Here is a 15,681-nt window from a genome sequence, read left to right on the forward strand (position 1 = left end):
CTGCACGTACTTAGTTCTTACGGGTTCATGCTGATCACCTCCGACAGTGTACATTTCAGGACAAGGTGACGTCTAACCACCCTACTATCCTGGCCAGAGGTGATCCGAGCATACAGTTGCATATGACTCCGGCCGAGGGTACGGGGCGGCGCACCTCGAACGACACGGCAACAACCGAAGGCAACACTTCAGCACCAGAATTTCCTCAATCGGGCTCTGTGCCTGCACCCAAGCCTGATCCTCAACCGCCACCTGATCCTGCAGCCTGGTCCTCTAGCGCAAGCTACTCAGCAACGGTCACTCTGTAGCACTCGTAAGACAAGGGCCTCATACTGCTATCAGCCATAATAACGACGAACACTGTATAGGGCAAGGATTGTTGTGTCATTGCTCTCACAGCATGCTTGTGCGACGCCATGGGTCAGCTGATAGCGGCTATAAAAGCAGCCGCACTTTATATTTGTTGTTCTTCTTTGTGTGCAGACAGTGTCGGAATAAACCCGAGCATATATCGTTCTATTATGTCACGTATGCTACTTGGTGAAGATACCACCTTCAGTTATTGGACCGCGCCCATGTCTTTTCTCTTTCCTCGGTCCTTTGTTTCGTTCGCGCTGTTCCACAATATGAACTACAGCTTTCGTAACCACCGTGCTCGACAGTTTGCTGTGCTCGGAGTAAATAAAGGCCCAGTAAGTAGGACCCACTCAGACGAAATTCATTTTGCACCAAGATGCGAGCCTCCTTGAATCAGTGTGGCAAATCCACAATTTAGGTTTTAAATATGAGGACAACAAATATTTAAAATGTTAAAAAACGGCAGAATGCTCAGTCGGCACATGTTGGAAATAATTGCCACACAACTTACGCAAGCTACTGCAAAGATGCGGGGCCGCCAAGAAGGTTCAGGTTCCTTAATGGATGGAATAATGGGCCCAGAAATGACAATCTGAGCTAAAAAATAGGTCGCCATCAAGTATCGTCGGCAGAAAGGGACACTGGCAGCATCCGGAGAACCCCCGCCGGGGTGGCGCAGTCGTTACGGCACTCGACTGCTGTGCCCAAGGAAGCGGGAGTGTTTCGATGGAGGCGAAACGGTGTGGCGTCCTGTGCGATGTCAGTGCAGGTTAAAGAACGCCAGGGGGTCGGAATTTCCGGAGCCCTCCACTACGGCGTCTCTCATAGCCTGAGTCGCTTTGCGACGTTAAACCCCACAAACCAAACCAGCATCCGGAGAACGGTGGCACAGAGTGACGGCGGTTGAGCCTTGATATATCGAACATGTGCATTATTTTCGAAAGCGAACATTCTTTAAATGGTACTACTGCAAAAAAAAATAGTGCTGTTTCTCTGCAAGTGACCAGTGGCGGTCTTCGGTCGGCCTTTGGAGCAACGCTACGTGGACGTAAGGCGCTCTTACTTATGCCTTGCGGCAGCACTCGTCTCTTCGCTATAATTGCGTGTACTGGCTACAAGATTAGACTGGCTTAGGTTCTTCAATGGAAGCGAATGGCGAGCACACCGCTACAAAAGCCGCGTGATTGAGCGCAAATAAGCTTATCGATTTTCATTCAGTTATCCATGACTATTCCATTTCTTTCAGGTTTGGTATGTCCGAGTTAGACCGCGCACTGATAAGGTTGCAGTGCCCGAGATTCAGAAACGTCTTTAGCACCGACTTCAGCGGCCGGATCACAAGAACCTTAAAAATTCACGTCATATGTCACATTCAAAGGCAAAACAGTTTGTCAGTAATCAATGAGCGGAGTTCTGATATAAAAACGCAGCATATGAAAACACTACAAACATCGCTATTTCCGTTTCTGTTTGCAGGCGTAATGACTTATCGTCTTCTATCAGGCTGATTGTGTTCGTTCCATGCTCTACATGCGTAATAATGGTTAGGTTTACGCGGTTTAACGTTAAAATGGCGAGAATTGGGCCTAGTTAGTTATTCATAGTGGTTTCACCGCGCTAGCACAAAGAACGAAAATAAAGACAACACCACAGAGCGCGAACTAACAACTGGTTTTAATGGAAGAAACGGAGTCATTTTATACACAAAAACGTGATCGTTATCAGACAAACATAAAGACACGACGCAACCCGAGGAAAGCAATCATCGCAGACAACAAAGGCATACAGCTAGACACGCTCATCGCGATAATCTAAGCAGATCAACTTCTTTCGCAGACAACGACAGCGATACATTGCTGATACACATATCGGCCCCGACGGATTTTTTCGAACGCTTCTGTGATTTCTCGTTCGGTTTTATTATTAGAATGCGAAATAATAGGTGTTTTTTTTTTTTTCGAATTGAGGCTGGCATTTGCAGTGCTGACAATGCGTAGCCAGCTTTCCTGGATGCGCGATGGATTTGCAATTGTTGGCATGCTCATTTAGCTTTTTGTTTATGCACCGGCCCGTTTGGCCGGCATACTTCATTCCGCATGAGAGGGGAATGGAATAAACCACGCCGGTATCGCATTCGACGTGTTTCCTCTCATGGTTGGTGGGGCAACGTAGTTTGGGTGTCTCATCAAGTCTTTTTTCGCGCAGAACACCCATAGCTTTTTTGGTGCCGTGAACACCACAGGAACATCGTGCCTGCCTGCAATCTTTTTGAGACCGTGCGATACTCCGTGTACGTACGGGATGACAATTGGTCGCATGTTCTTCTGGGAACCTTCAGTGTCATTTTTTTTTCTTCCTTATTTTTTGCTGTCAATGTTTTTAGGATTTTTTCCGAAATCGAGGCCAGGAGGATATCAGGGTACCCGCTATCAATGACTCCGTTTCTTCCATTAAAACCAGTTGTTAGTTCGCGCTCCGTGGTGTTGTCTTTATTTTCGTTCTTTGTGCTAGCGCGGTGAAACCAGTACGGTGTAACGTCCCAAAGCGACTCAGGCTATGAGAAACGCCGTAGGGGAGAATTCCGAAAATTGCGATAACCTGGGGTTCTTTAACGTGCACTGACATCGCACAGAACATGCTGCCTAGCTTTTCGCCTCCACTGAAAAGCGTAATATTGGAGATCCGCACTACAAAAACGCGGCCTATTTTTCATCCCTTGCTACAGCCAGCCAAAACAGCAGCTCCGATGGGCAGCGCCTCCGGCTTCGTCTCCCCATAAAGGTGAATCACGGCCGCTCGCCACACCTCCGTAATGACGGCTTCTGGGCGCGAAGCCTCGCGTGACCCAGTAGGCGTAACGACGCCGCGCATGAAGCGGTAGCTCATTTTATTTCGGACGCAGCGTTGCTTCCCTTTTTGTTTTAGTTTTCGGGAATCAACTGGCTGCATCAGCGGAAAATGATGAGTGTGGTTCTTTTTTTTTCTTTTTTTTTTTGCAAAATACTGGGCGGGACGATATAATGGCCGCGTGCTATTAGCCTTCACTTCGAAGAGAGGCCGTTACTTCAGAAGGCACGCATCATTGTTCCCGCGATTCAGCATGGCTGGGGCCACTGGCCGCTGTGAAAGCCGGCAGCTGCTTTCAATAACGTCAGCTGGCTTCTAAGCTTGGCAGTTCCACGATAGACCAGCAGGTCGAGTAGTCAAGTAATCACGTGATGGAAAAGGTCACTGAGACGCCTTTGCTTCACATAGTAGGCTTTGAATCGTGGGTCGTTGTGAGCCCAGCATACTCCCAGCACACATGGGAATTTAGAGTAAAAGAAAGCTGCACATCTAAAAACTGAATACTGTTCCTTGGCTGGTTTTCGAGTGCTGGAAAACATAATGACATAGTCGCAGGGAATGTGTTTGAAGTTTTCAAGAATTGCTCCAAATCTTTAAATTTTACCCTCGAAAAACAGCCAAGGAACAGTATTCAGTTTTTAGATGTGCAGATTTCTTTTACTACAAATAACCATCTATGCTGGGCGTATATGCCGCGTTTCAAGAACGCTATTTTGAACTGCTCTTCCTGCCACTCGAGACTAATTAAGAGAGGCATAGCTATGACCTGTGTGCGGTCGGCCCTTTCGAACTCATGTCAGCACAAGGCTGCTGAAAGCTTTCAGCACCAAGTGGACAGATTGTAGCAGTCAGGGTTTCCCCCTTTCGTTCTCCAGGCAGTGGAGGAATTGCTACTGTGGAAGCTGAGGCACAAAGAGCGCGGGCGAGAGCCTGCTGTTCCTACGATCAAAGGCACGCCTGAAGTTGGCCCAAAACCTGAAAAGGGTGGCGGGTAAGCAGAGCATTCGGCTTGTCTTTTCAGCCCCCTGCAAGCTATCTCAACTCTGTAGGCGCGTAGCAGATGGTCAGCGCAGTGCCGCGTGTTCGACCAAACACGAGCACCAGTATGAACACAGATGTGGTGCACCAGTTTCCGCTGCGATGCGGGAGAGTTTACGTTGGGTAGAAGGGCTAATGTATCAACGAGAAGTTGCGACAGCATTACCGGTCTCTGAAGCCGGACAATAGCGCCAATCTTCCTAAATACTGCAGAGAATGCAAGGGCTGCTACCCATTGGTGAACATGGCCTGCATTATCGGAAAGGGAAAAACTAGGCTCGAAAGAGAAAAATCGGAAGCGGCATATATGCGAAAGCTTGGATCCGAATCGTAAGTTAGCCACCTGTGGCTCTTTTAGAAACCCTCAATCAGTGGTGCACATGTTTTCGCGCTTTTCTGTAGCGTGCCATTGTTAGCTCGCCTACTTTTAACGAGGGATAATGTTCTGGCTTGAAATTTTCTTTGTAATCGCAGATGCCCCTTTTGTTGCTATAGGGTTTTTGTTCCAAATAAACATCAGTTGCAAGTTACCGCTCGTCCTGTCTACTCCTTGCCCTTTGTCCAGTCTGAAGTCGCGGTTCTTTTCCGCCAAAACAATATCGTACCAACTGGCCCAAAACTTCCCCTTATTGAACACCAACACATCTTCGGTGAAAGTTCTTAAATGATGTTAATAAAATCTTCACTTTGGTAAGACGCTTACTGCTCCCTTGATGGTGTTTACAAAAATGCATAATTATGATGTCCATGTGCAACCTGTCAGTTTTTTGTTATCCCTGTTCAGATTTCTACATGCGATAGAATATTAGGCCAACATTGTTTTTTTTTTTTTTTGTTGACTTGAATCCGCGGCTTTATAGCAAATTATATATCTACTTTTTCCCGCCGACAGCACATGCAAGTAGGTCATGCAGGTATTAGTTTGTTTCCAGCAATAACTTGGTTTCTCGCAAAAACAAAACATTTCCGTTGTCCCACAAGGAAGTATTTTAAGCCTCTGCTCTTCATCCTGTGTATAAATGGCATGGGTAATATCTGCTCTAAAGATAAATGTATTCTGTATGCTGATGACACTAGTATATTTACTGCTTCTTATTATGTCAATGATGCCATTGTAAGAGCTAATGACGTCTCACGAGCGTTATATACGCGAACAAGAAACAACCACTTGAAGGTGAACGCGACAAAAACAGAAGCAATAATTTTTTAACCTAGGGACAAGGAAGGGAGGGTATCTAATGATGTAATATTTAAATCTTCGGATACTTATAAGTGCAATGCGTCAAAGTAACATTCACAATGGATGATGGTGTAAATTGTGTGTTGAACTAACTGAGCATTATAATAGGAGTGATCAATCGAAACAGGTACTTTTTACTGAAGACGTGAAGTTGGTAATTATATATATACATATATATCTGAGTGTGTGTGTGTGTGTGTGTGTGTGTGTGTGTGTGTGTGTGTGTGTGTGTGTGTGTGTGTGTGTGTGTGTGTGTGTGTGTGTGTGTGTGTGTGTGTGTGTGTGTGTGTGTGTGTGTGTGTGTGTGTGTGTGTGTGTGTGTGTGTGTGTGTGTGTGTGTGTGTGTGTGTGTGTGTGTGTGTGTGTGTGTGTGTGTGTGTGTGTGTGTGTGTGTGTGTGTGTGTGTGTGTGTGTGTGTCGGCATCCTACCTACTAAATTACTCATTTCTATCACTGCCTTGTCGTGGCGGAGGGGATTGCGAAACTCGATGAAGTCGTGAGCTCTGCTGTGTAGGGCCACCCAAGATAGACAGGTCACGACAAAGAGTTCTGACAAAATGTGATTCACTGGAGAAGGTAATGACAACCCATTCCATTATTTCCTGCCAAGAAAACCCTATGGCCAGTCACAATAGCATTCATGATATGGCGCCGGAAGATGAGCCCCCAGGTTGAAAGGCGTCCCACATGTTACTGGGGATGAACGAAGGGCGATTCCTAGTACCTCCAGCACGAATGAAGCGGCTGGGCTAAAGCCAACAGGACGCTCAGTTGTGGATGTGTCGGGAAGCGACCGGAAAGTTCGGTATTGCAAGGAGATATATCATATAGCAGCATGGAATGTAAGATCTATGACGCAAGGTAAACTGGATGTCGTCAAGCGAGAAATGGACAGATTGAACATTGATATCTTGAGTATCAGTGAGCTCAAGTGGACCGGAATGGGAGAACTTAATTCCGGTGACCATTATATCTTTTATTGTGGGCACGAATCCAGGAGAAGGAATGGGGTCGCTCTCATAGTAAACAGAAGAATGGGCAAAGCAGTGCTAGGGTACCACCCCAAAAACTACTGAATGATTTGACTTCAGATCCAAGGTCACCCTTTAAACATAACAGTTATCCAAGTCTATGCACCAACCACTACTGCTGAAAAAGCTGACGTTGAGAGATTTTATGCTGACCTGCAATGCCTTTTAGACCGCACTCTATCGTCAGACGTCCTTTTTCTCATAGGAGACTAGAATGCTAAGGTGGGGAGTGAAGAAATATCCGGAATTACAGGCAAGCTCGGTCTTGGTGAGCCAAATGAAGCTGGGCAGAGGCTAGTAGAGTTTTGCCAAGAAAACAACCTGACCATAGCGAATACTCATATTCAACAGCACAAGAGGCGCCTGTACACATGGACTTCACCGGACGGTCAGTACAGGAATCAGATTGATTATATTCTTTGCCGGCAGAGATGGAGAAGCGCTATACAAGCAGTAAAAACAAGGCCTGGGGCCGATTATGACACCGATCATCAGCTTCTTGTTGCCAAATTTAAGCTTCGTTTGAGGAAAATGCAGAAAACTAGAAGGCCTTTCAGGTATGATCTGGATCAAATACCATCAGAATATGCTGTGGAAGTGAGGAATCGATTTCAAGAATTACATCTAGAAGACAGAGAGCCTGAAGATATGTGGACTGATGTTCGTATTATAATACCAGAAGTTGCTACTAAGGTAGTTCCAAAGCAAAAGAAATGCAAGAAAGCAAACTGGTTATCTGAAGAGGCTTTACAAATAGCTGAGGAAATGAGGATGGCAAAAGTTATGGGGGAAAGAGAAAGATACAAGGTTCTCAATGCGGATTTTCAAAAATAGCAAGGAGAGATAAGAATGCCTTTCTGAACATAGAGTGCCAAGCAGTTGAGGACAACAGCCAATTGAGGAGCACAAGAGCTCTGTATATGACAATCAAAGATATCAAAGGAAGATTCGGTGCTAAACTGGGCGTGATAAAGGACAAACGAGGCAGGGACCTCACTGAAGCCTCGGAGATAAAGAGGTGGCAGGAATACACAGAACTGTACAAGAAGAACCCGGATGCGCGAACCCAACATAAGACGGTTGTGATTACTGATCTCGAGCCGGGCATCCTGAAGAGCGAAGTTGAATGGGTCTTAGTCATCCTTGCTAAGAGCAAACCTAGCGGAATTGATGGCATTCCAGCTAAGTTGCTTCAAAACCCCAACCATGACGCTGTTAACGTTCTGTATACATTATGTCAGAAAATTTGGCCAACCCTGCAGGGGCCACAGGATTGAAGGAGGTCAGTTTACATCCCCATTCCAAAGAAAGGCAGTGCCAAAGATTTTTCCAACTACCGCACGATCGCGCTTCTTTGGCATGCTAGCAAGGGGATGTTGAAAATCCTCCAAGGTAGGCTGCAGCAGTATGTGGATCGGGAACTTCTGGACGTGCAAGGTGGGTTTCGCAAGGGCAGAGGAACTAGAGACCAGTTTGCCAACCTTCGCTGGATCATGGAAAAAGCAAAAGAGTTCCAGAAACCCATCTACTTCTGCTTTATTGATTATGCGAAAGCGTTTGACTGCGTAGATCACAGCAGATTGGGGCAAGCTCTCCAAGAGATGGAAATTTCAATTCACCTCATCTGTCTCCTCAGGAACCTGTATGAAGGGCAAGAGAGGCCACAGTCAGAACTGGGCATGGTCTTACTGATTGGTTTCCGATTGAGAAAGGAGTGAGGCAACCTATATTCAACCTATATGCTGAGTGCATCATGAGGAAGGCCGGTCTGGACGAGTCTTCAGCTGGAGTGAAGATTGGTGGGAAACGTATCAAGAACCTTTGATATGCAGATGATACCACTTCAATTGCAGAAAGTGAAGTGGAACTCAAGAGACTTCTGATGCGCGTACAAGAAGAGAGTGAGAAGTTTGGGCTGAAACTGAACATTAAAAAGACAAAGATCATGGCGTCTTGCCCTATCAATTCCTGGATCATCAAGAGACAAGAAGTGGAAGCTGTGACAGATTTTCTCTTCTTGTCCTGCAAGATTACCCCGGAAGGAGACTGCAGCCATAAAATTAGGAGACGCCTGCTTCTGGGAAAGAGAGCCATGGCTAGCCTTAACCGCCTAGTAAAGAGCAGAGACATTACACTGCCAACCAAGATCCGTATAACTCGTGCTATGGTCTTTCCAGTTGTGATGTATGGATGCGAGAGTGAAGAAGGCTGACCGCCGAAGAATTGACGCGTTTGAATTGTGGTGGCGGAGACTTTTGTGAGTTCCTTGGACTGTCGGAAGATCAAATCAGTCGATATTGTCGACCATAAATCCTGACTGCTCATTGGAGGGTCAAATTCTAAAGTTAAAGCTTAGCTTATTTGGTCATCAGATGAGAAGAGAGGAGTCGCTGGAGAAAGATTTGAGGTTGGGAAAGGTTGAAGGTCACCGGAGAAGGGGTAGGCAGCGAACGCGATGGTTAGATGGCATCCTCGAGGCGCTGCAGATTAAGTTATGTGATGTTAGGAAGATAGTGAGAGACCGGAAAGCGTGTCGTGATATAATCCATAGGGTCACGAAGAGTCGGACACGACTGAACGACTGAACTGAATGTGGGGCACCGCCAAGAAACTCTTCGTATTATTGCAAACGTCCCTAGAGCCCACTTCTCAGCTCTTTAGAGACTTCAAAATCGTCAGAGTTAGCGAGCAATATAAATATACGTTTTCTTGAAAATACTATATTAGTAATAAGCGCGGAAACAGTACACTTACAGACATTGCCAGATTATGCCCAGCCGTATCAGGCGGCACCACCAGGTTAACACAATATCGGAAAATTTCAACCTTTCGCACTATTATGGCCGACAAATGCTTCATGATGTTTTGCCACGTTTATAAGCGATTCTACAAAATGGGGCATCCATATTTATAACCTGAATTTTTCTTATTTCCTTTTCATGTTTGATGACTCGGTACTCTATTAATTTCATGTCCTGTATGTTATGCTCACTATTAATTCAATGTGATGTAGTGTATTTCACTTTGAATGTTTGGATTTATTGATATGTTTGTTCTATTTGCAGTGGCGCACTGTTAGATACATGAAGGAGCTAGTTGCTCCTAGTACGTTGTTTCGTGTTGTCGCCGCTGTCAGTGTCCACTGACACCTCAAGCCTTGCTTAAACATATTTTCCCTTGGCTGCTTTTTCACTGCAAATTAAGAAATTGAAAGAAAGAAAACAAAGAAAAAGTATCTCACGTAAAGCGGATGTAGCCTGTTTAGTTTGTGTGCAACCGCCATGAATCGCATCAATAAGGTTGATTGGACATTATCCTCATTCCAATATTTTTCTGTCCTAATCAGATTTTAACCAGTTCAAACAAGTACGAACCGGCTCTACCCGAAACAGGCTGTCTCTCCTGTGCTTAACCTCTAACGTAACCCCAAATATGTGAAGGCAAATCTGCAATAAACACGAAACAAATTCGGCTACGACACCCTGCCATTGACATTGAAGGTAAAAGCCAACGGCAATAAATTTTTTCTTGAGCAGCAATGCCTGTTAATATAATCGGTGAGTCTGAAAACTAACCGTAGCGAGGTTTCATGCTTGCTTGAAAAGGAATTTTGTGGCTACTATGGTTTTAAAACCTGCGTAGCAGACAACGCTTGCACCTAGCGGCGTGTCGCGGAGTTCCTCAAGTTCATTTTAGGTGAACAGATTTCTGACGGCGTTCAGCTTGGAGGTCCTCTTGAAAAGATTTTTTTGTAATTACCGCCGCTATTACCATACCAAAAGACTGTGCAGCCGTCCGGGGCACGAAGACATACGGCGCGCAAGACAGAAGACATAGGACAAAGCATATGAACATAGCATGGAGAAGCTCTCCCCAGTGCCTTTAACATTGGACAGTGTTTTAGGTCCCTTAGCCTGCCCTAGGCAACAGAGACTCGCAATGAACGTTTTAGTTACGCATTTGAAAGAGATTGGACTTGTTGAAAAAGTCTAAATTCGCTTTGCATGTTGTCCTCAGGCATTTTTCACGCTGTGAGCTCTGTAAGGACATGATAGAATTGAACGGCGGCGCAACACGGAAACGGACACAGACAAGAAGGGGACACTACATGCGCATGCGGTGTCCCCTTCTTGTCTGTGTCCGTTTCCGTGTTGCGCCGCCGTTCAATTCCATCATGCACCAACTCGCCCCCCAGGCCGTTATTCTGTAAGGACATTTGTCGGATTATGCATTTCATCATTTCATTTTATACCATTACTCTACGATGCACCTTAAAACGCATTTAATAGCCGCATTTTATCTCCCCCTTCATTTCTTTTATTTTACTCACTATTCGTTTTGCATCTTTTCCTCCCCATTTCCCTTTCCTACGCAGAGTAGCATGCTAGCGAAATCTAAACGCCGGCTAAGTTCTCTGTATTTAATTAAAGGGTCTCTCTCTCTCTCTCTTCGGCGCGATTCATATTCATCAGACCGGCGTTTGTGTTCATTGCAGAATACCCGAACGTAGAGAAAGCCCACTTGCAGCGCCAAGCGGGAGAAAGCCGCCAAATATACCGCTACTGAGGCGCCCGCGACGGTCTGATATCGCGTTTCAACGTCATTTCCGGATTTATCACCGCCCTTTTTCCAATTTCGGCTCGAAAAACGATGGCTTCAGCGAACGTATTCACTTCAGTTCATATTTTGATATCAGTACTGTGTCTTGACGTGCTACTAGAAAGGCTCCTTTTTCGGATTTCACTTTAAGGGGAAACCACGTAGCTTCTGTGCAGGGCTTTATACGAGTAGCGGATGGGCTCGTAAACAGCTTTCAAGATAAAACATTATCCTTAGAAATCATGTAAAGAACAACGCAGCCATTGAACGAAACTTAGGAAAAAAGGAGTTATTTTAGTTGAAATTAACAAGTGGCGAAAAAACATAATCCACCGGTGTGGGTACAAAGTGAGCAAAGACGTGGTCGCAGGCGGCCGAAAGGCAATTCGAATGACATGGTTATGGAATATACTTGGACAGCCATATGGCAGCTGCCGCCAAAAAGTAAATTTAGTCATCGGGAGAGGCGCTGCAATGTACTCAAAAAACGGCTGGTTACGATGATGAAGCGCTTTCCAGCGTTAGAAGGTAAATAAATCATGCAAGCACAATTTCCGAGCCCCAGACTAGCGGTTTGCCATTGATTCGAGCAGTATACAAACAAGCTGCCCCCCCCCCCCCCCCCCCCCTCATCGAAACGCGCACGAGCTGCGCATATGGGCCGCAAGGAGCAATTGCTTTTTCTATTATACCTCCCGCGTCCTAAGAGCGTTCGTGGTCCCGTATGCAAACAAAATTAAGCCAGTCAATCCTGTTTTCTACACACAATATGAGGGAGATTTGTCTATAACATAGTGACTGACTAGGTGGATTTGCACACTGGAGGTTGCAGCTCCCATTGGTGGCGTAGCGGTAGAACATCCGCCTCGCATGCAAGAGGACCGGGGTTCAAATCCCGGTGCCGCGCAATTCTCCACCGGATTTTAAAAAAAAAAGAAAAAAAAATCCGCGTGTCGATGGAATTGCATAAACAGGTTTGGGGCGCGACCTGATGCCGGTGAACACCTCTGGCAACGCACTCCCTCACCCGAACAGGCGTTGGTCACCCTGGTGCAGTAATCGGCCGCAGCCTCCTATGATAAGCTCCATAAAACCCCGGCCCTCAGTCACCAGCGGCTGCGGAACAACTGACCACGGCGGCGGTCAGACCTGTGACGCAGCAGGGGGTGCTAAGAATACCTGGCTCCGCTGGACAGGCCGCCATTGGAAACTGACCCTGGCAACGTTTACTTCACTAGAACCCTAGCTAGTGAAGCTAGTTTAGCAGTCCTGCTAGAGGAACCAGAGGGTATGAAATGGGATATCATAGGGCTTAGTGAGGTTAGGAGGCCGAATGAGGCATATACTGTACTGAAGGATGGGCATGTACTGTGTTATCGAGGTTTACCAGAGAGGCGAGAACTAGGAGTAGGTTTCCTTGTCAATAAGTATATAGCGGGTAATATAGATGAATCATATAGTATTAATGAGAGGGTGGCAGGCATCGTTATTAGGCTTAATAAGCGATATAAACTGAAGGTTGTACAGGCCTATGCACCTACATATAGTTATGATGACCAGGCAGTTGAAAGCTTCCACGAAGATGTAGAATTGGCAATGCGAAAAGTAAAGACGCAGTATACTGTACTAATGGCCGACTTCAATGCCAAGGTAGGGAAAAAGCAGGCAGGAGACCAGGCAACTGGTGACTATGGCATTGGTTCTAGGAATAGCAGGGGAGAGTTACTAGTTGAGTTTGCAGAGCGCAATAACTGAAGAATCATGAATACCTTCTTCAGCAAACGGAAGAACCGGAAATGAACATGGAAAAGTCCTAACGGGGAGACTAAAAATGAAATTGACTTCATAATGTGCTCAACCCCCGCCATTATGCAAGATGTAGAGGTAATCGGGAAAGTGCGATGCAGTGACCACAGGATGGTGAGGTCCCGAATTAGCCTATATCTGAATAAGGAAAGCAACAAATTAGTAAGAAAGAAACCCATCAACGAATTAGCGGTGAGGGGGAGGGCAGAAGAGGTCAGGATCTCGCTACACAATAGATATTCAGCTCTAAACGAGGATGGCGACATTACCCTAGAAGCAATGAACTATAATTTCAGAGATATCAGTACTGAATGTACGGTATAAGTAGGCGGTAGGATAGTTAGAGAGGATACCGGTAAGCTGTCTAAGGAGACGAAAGATTTGATTAAGAAACGCCAGAGTATGAAAGCTTCCAATCCAACTGACCAGATTGAATTGGCCGAGATATCAAAGCTAATCAATAAGCGCAAGGTGGCCGATATAAGGAAGTATAACATGGAAGAAATTGAGCATGCTGTAAAGAACGGAGGAAGCCTTAGAGCGGTAAAGAAGAAATTGGGCATAGGCAGAAACCAGATGTATGCGATAAGGGAAAAGGCTGGCAACGTCATCAAGAATATGGTCAAGATAGTCAAAGTAGCCGAGGAGTTCTATACAGATCTTTATAGTAGCCAAAGTAGTCAGGACCGTAATGAGATTGGCGGTAGGGAAAAACAGTCAGACGTTGCACGAGTTACAAAGGACGAGGTCAAGAAAACATTAGAAGCTATGAAAAGGGGGAATTCAACTGGATAGGATCAGATAACTACAGATTTGCTGAAGGACGGGGGGGATATCGTGTTAGAAAAGCTGGCCACCCTGTATACGCAGTGCCTGGTGTCATCGACGGTACCGGAACCATGGAAGAATGCAAACATTATCCTCGTTCATAAGAATGGGGACTCTAAGGACCTTAAAAATTACAGACCGATCAGCTTACTGTCTGTTACGTATAAGGTATTACTAAAGTAATCGCTAATAGAATCAGAACAACCTTAGACTTTAATCAAGCAAAGGGTCAAGCAGGTTTTCGGAAACGGTACTCTACTATCGATCATATCCATACCATCAATCAGGTGATATAAAAATGCTCGGAATATAACCAGCCCTTATACATAGCATTCATTGATTACGAAAAAGCATTTGACTCAGTTGAAACCTCGGCGGTGATGCAGGCATTGCGAAATCAGGGGGTAGACGAGCCGTACGTGAAAGTGCTGGAAGATATATATTAGTGGCTGCACAGCAACCATAGTTCTGCATAAAGAAGGTAACAAAATTCCCATAAAGAAAGGTGTTAGGCAGCGCAACTATTAAACGGAAAAGACGAGAAAAATGCAAAAATACATGCTGTCAGAGATGCACCTTTCTTTCTCTGTATTAGGCCCCAGCCGTACGACTTGTCTCACCATCACCACCTGCTATGCGGCGTTCTTCTTCGGCTCCACGGCGAACTTTGGATCATGGCTGAGTAGCTGGTGGAGTTCCACAGGCTGTGTGCACTGCATTCCTATGATGGTGTCCCATTTCGTGGAAGGTTTTGTCGCAGCTGTTGCAGCCCTGTAGCCACAGGACTTCAGCGGTACGGTCGATGACGCGGGAAATTTCTTGCCAGCGCCACACCGCAGTAGCCATGCTTTGAGAGCAGTTGAATACAGGCGGTCAAGGTGATCCTTGTGGAGACGTGGTAATAGCTTCCGATGAACGCTGAAAGCGTACGTTCCGGCCTTACATAATGCCAGTTCTACGTAAGGTATGTGTTGCCACGGGTAACGAGGAAAAAGATCGCCGGCAGAACTAGAAATAAATTTTTTTAAAACACAGTGGCTGGGGTTTTGCACACTGGAGATTGCAACGCTGTAACAACATGGGCAAAACGAGAGGAACGTGTTTGCGTTCTTCTGGTCTTATCCGTCCAATCTCCAGGGTGAATTGTCTACACTGTATGTGGCAGCTTAGCCTACTTTATGAACACACCATGGGAATATCGGCCGCATTATCTACACGAACGGATTTAGAATCGATGCAGATGAGTAGTTGCCCGAACTTTGTTGAATGTAGGGGTGGTAAAAGCGAGTCCTGCCGCTATGTGGGCAAACAGACCACGTTTCTGTTGCTTTGCTTTGTTAGAAGTTGGGCGCTTAATAAAGGTGGAAATTATTGGAAATAGCGGATCGTTGACAGGACAGGAGGCTAGCAGTGACCATGCCATGAGCTCTAATTTTTACTTGAAAAGCACAGTTTTGAAAGGATGCTGTGATGCGGAAGTGGGGAATTGCCACTGGCAATCAGACAAGTATCCTCACAGGAGTATGTCTAGCAAAGAGTGAACGTCCAAAAACTACTCATATCATGACGTGTTATGTTTTATTTATTTATACACAGTACCTACAGCGCCCTCACTGGGGCACTATAATAGGGAGAAAACAACGTAAATAAAAACAGACATATTGTGCAGAATATGTTAGGCAAATGATGTGATTTACAATGTAGACAGAAAAACTCAGAAAGCCCATGCACTGTGGCAAACAAAAGGTAAACAAAAAATGAAAATAATTATTGTAGGCAAACACATGGCATACACTTGTGCACTGTGTACTTACGACAAATCACAAACTGCTGGTTACGCAGCCCTCTTGTTTCAAGGCGTTCTATAGCGACTCATGACTTTATGTAGACGACTATTTGAGCAACTGGCTTTGGGAAAAACAGTGGGTGCCTCCT

The 15,681-nt window shown here is 45.6% G+C and overlaps 1 protein-coding gene across 1 annotated transcript in view; it reads left to right on the forward strand.

Annotated features, from left to right (window-relative positions):
• LOC146206869 (uncharacterized) overlaps window positions 1-15,681 on the forward strand; it is a 155,362-nt gene that overhangs the window by 135,234 nt on the left and 4,447 nt on the right. The gene's annotated exons all lie outside the window — the stretch shown is intronic.

The sequence above is a fragment of the Amblyomma maculatum genome, chromosome 1 (genome assembly GCF_055883805.1).
Source record: "Amblyomma maculatum isolate TAMU_Amacu chromosome 1, ASM5588380v1, whole genome shotgun sequence".
Lineage (NCBI taxonomy): Eukaryota > Metazoa > Arthropoda > Arachnida > Ixodida > Ixodidae > Amblyomma > Amblyomma maculatum.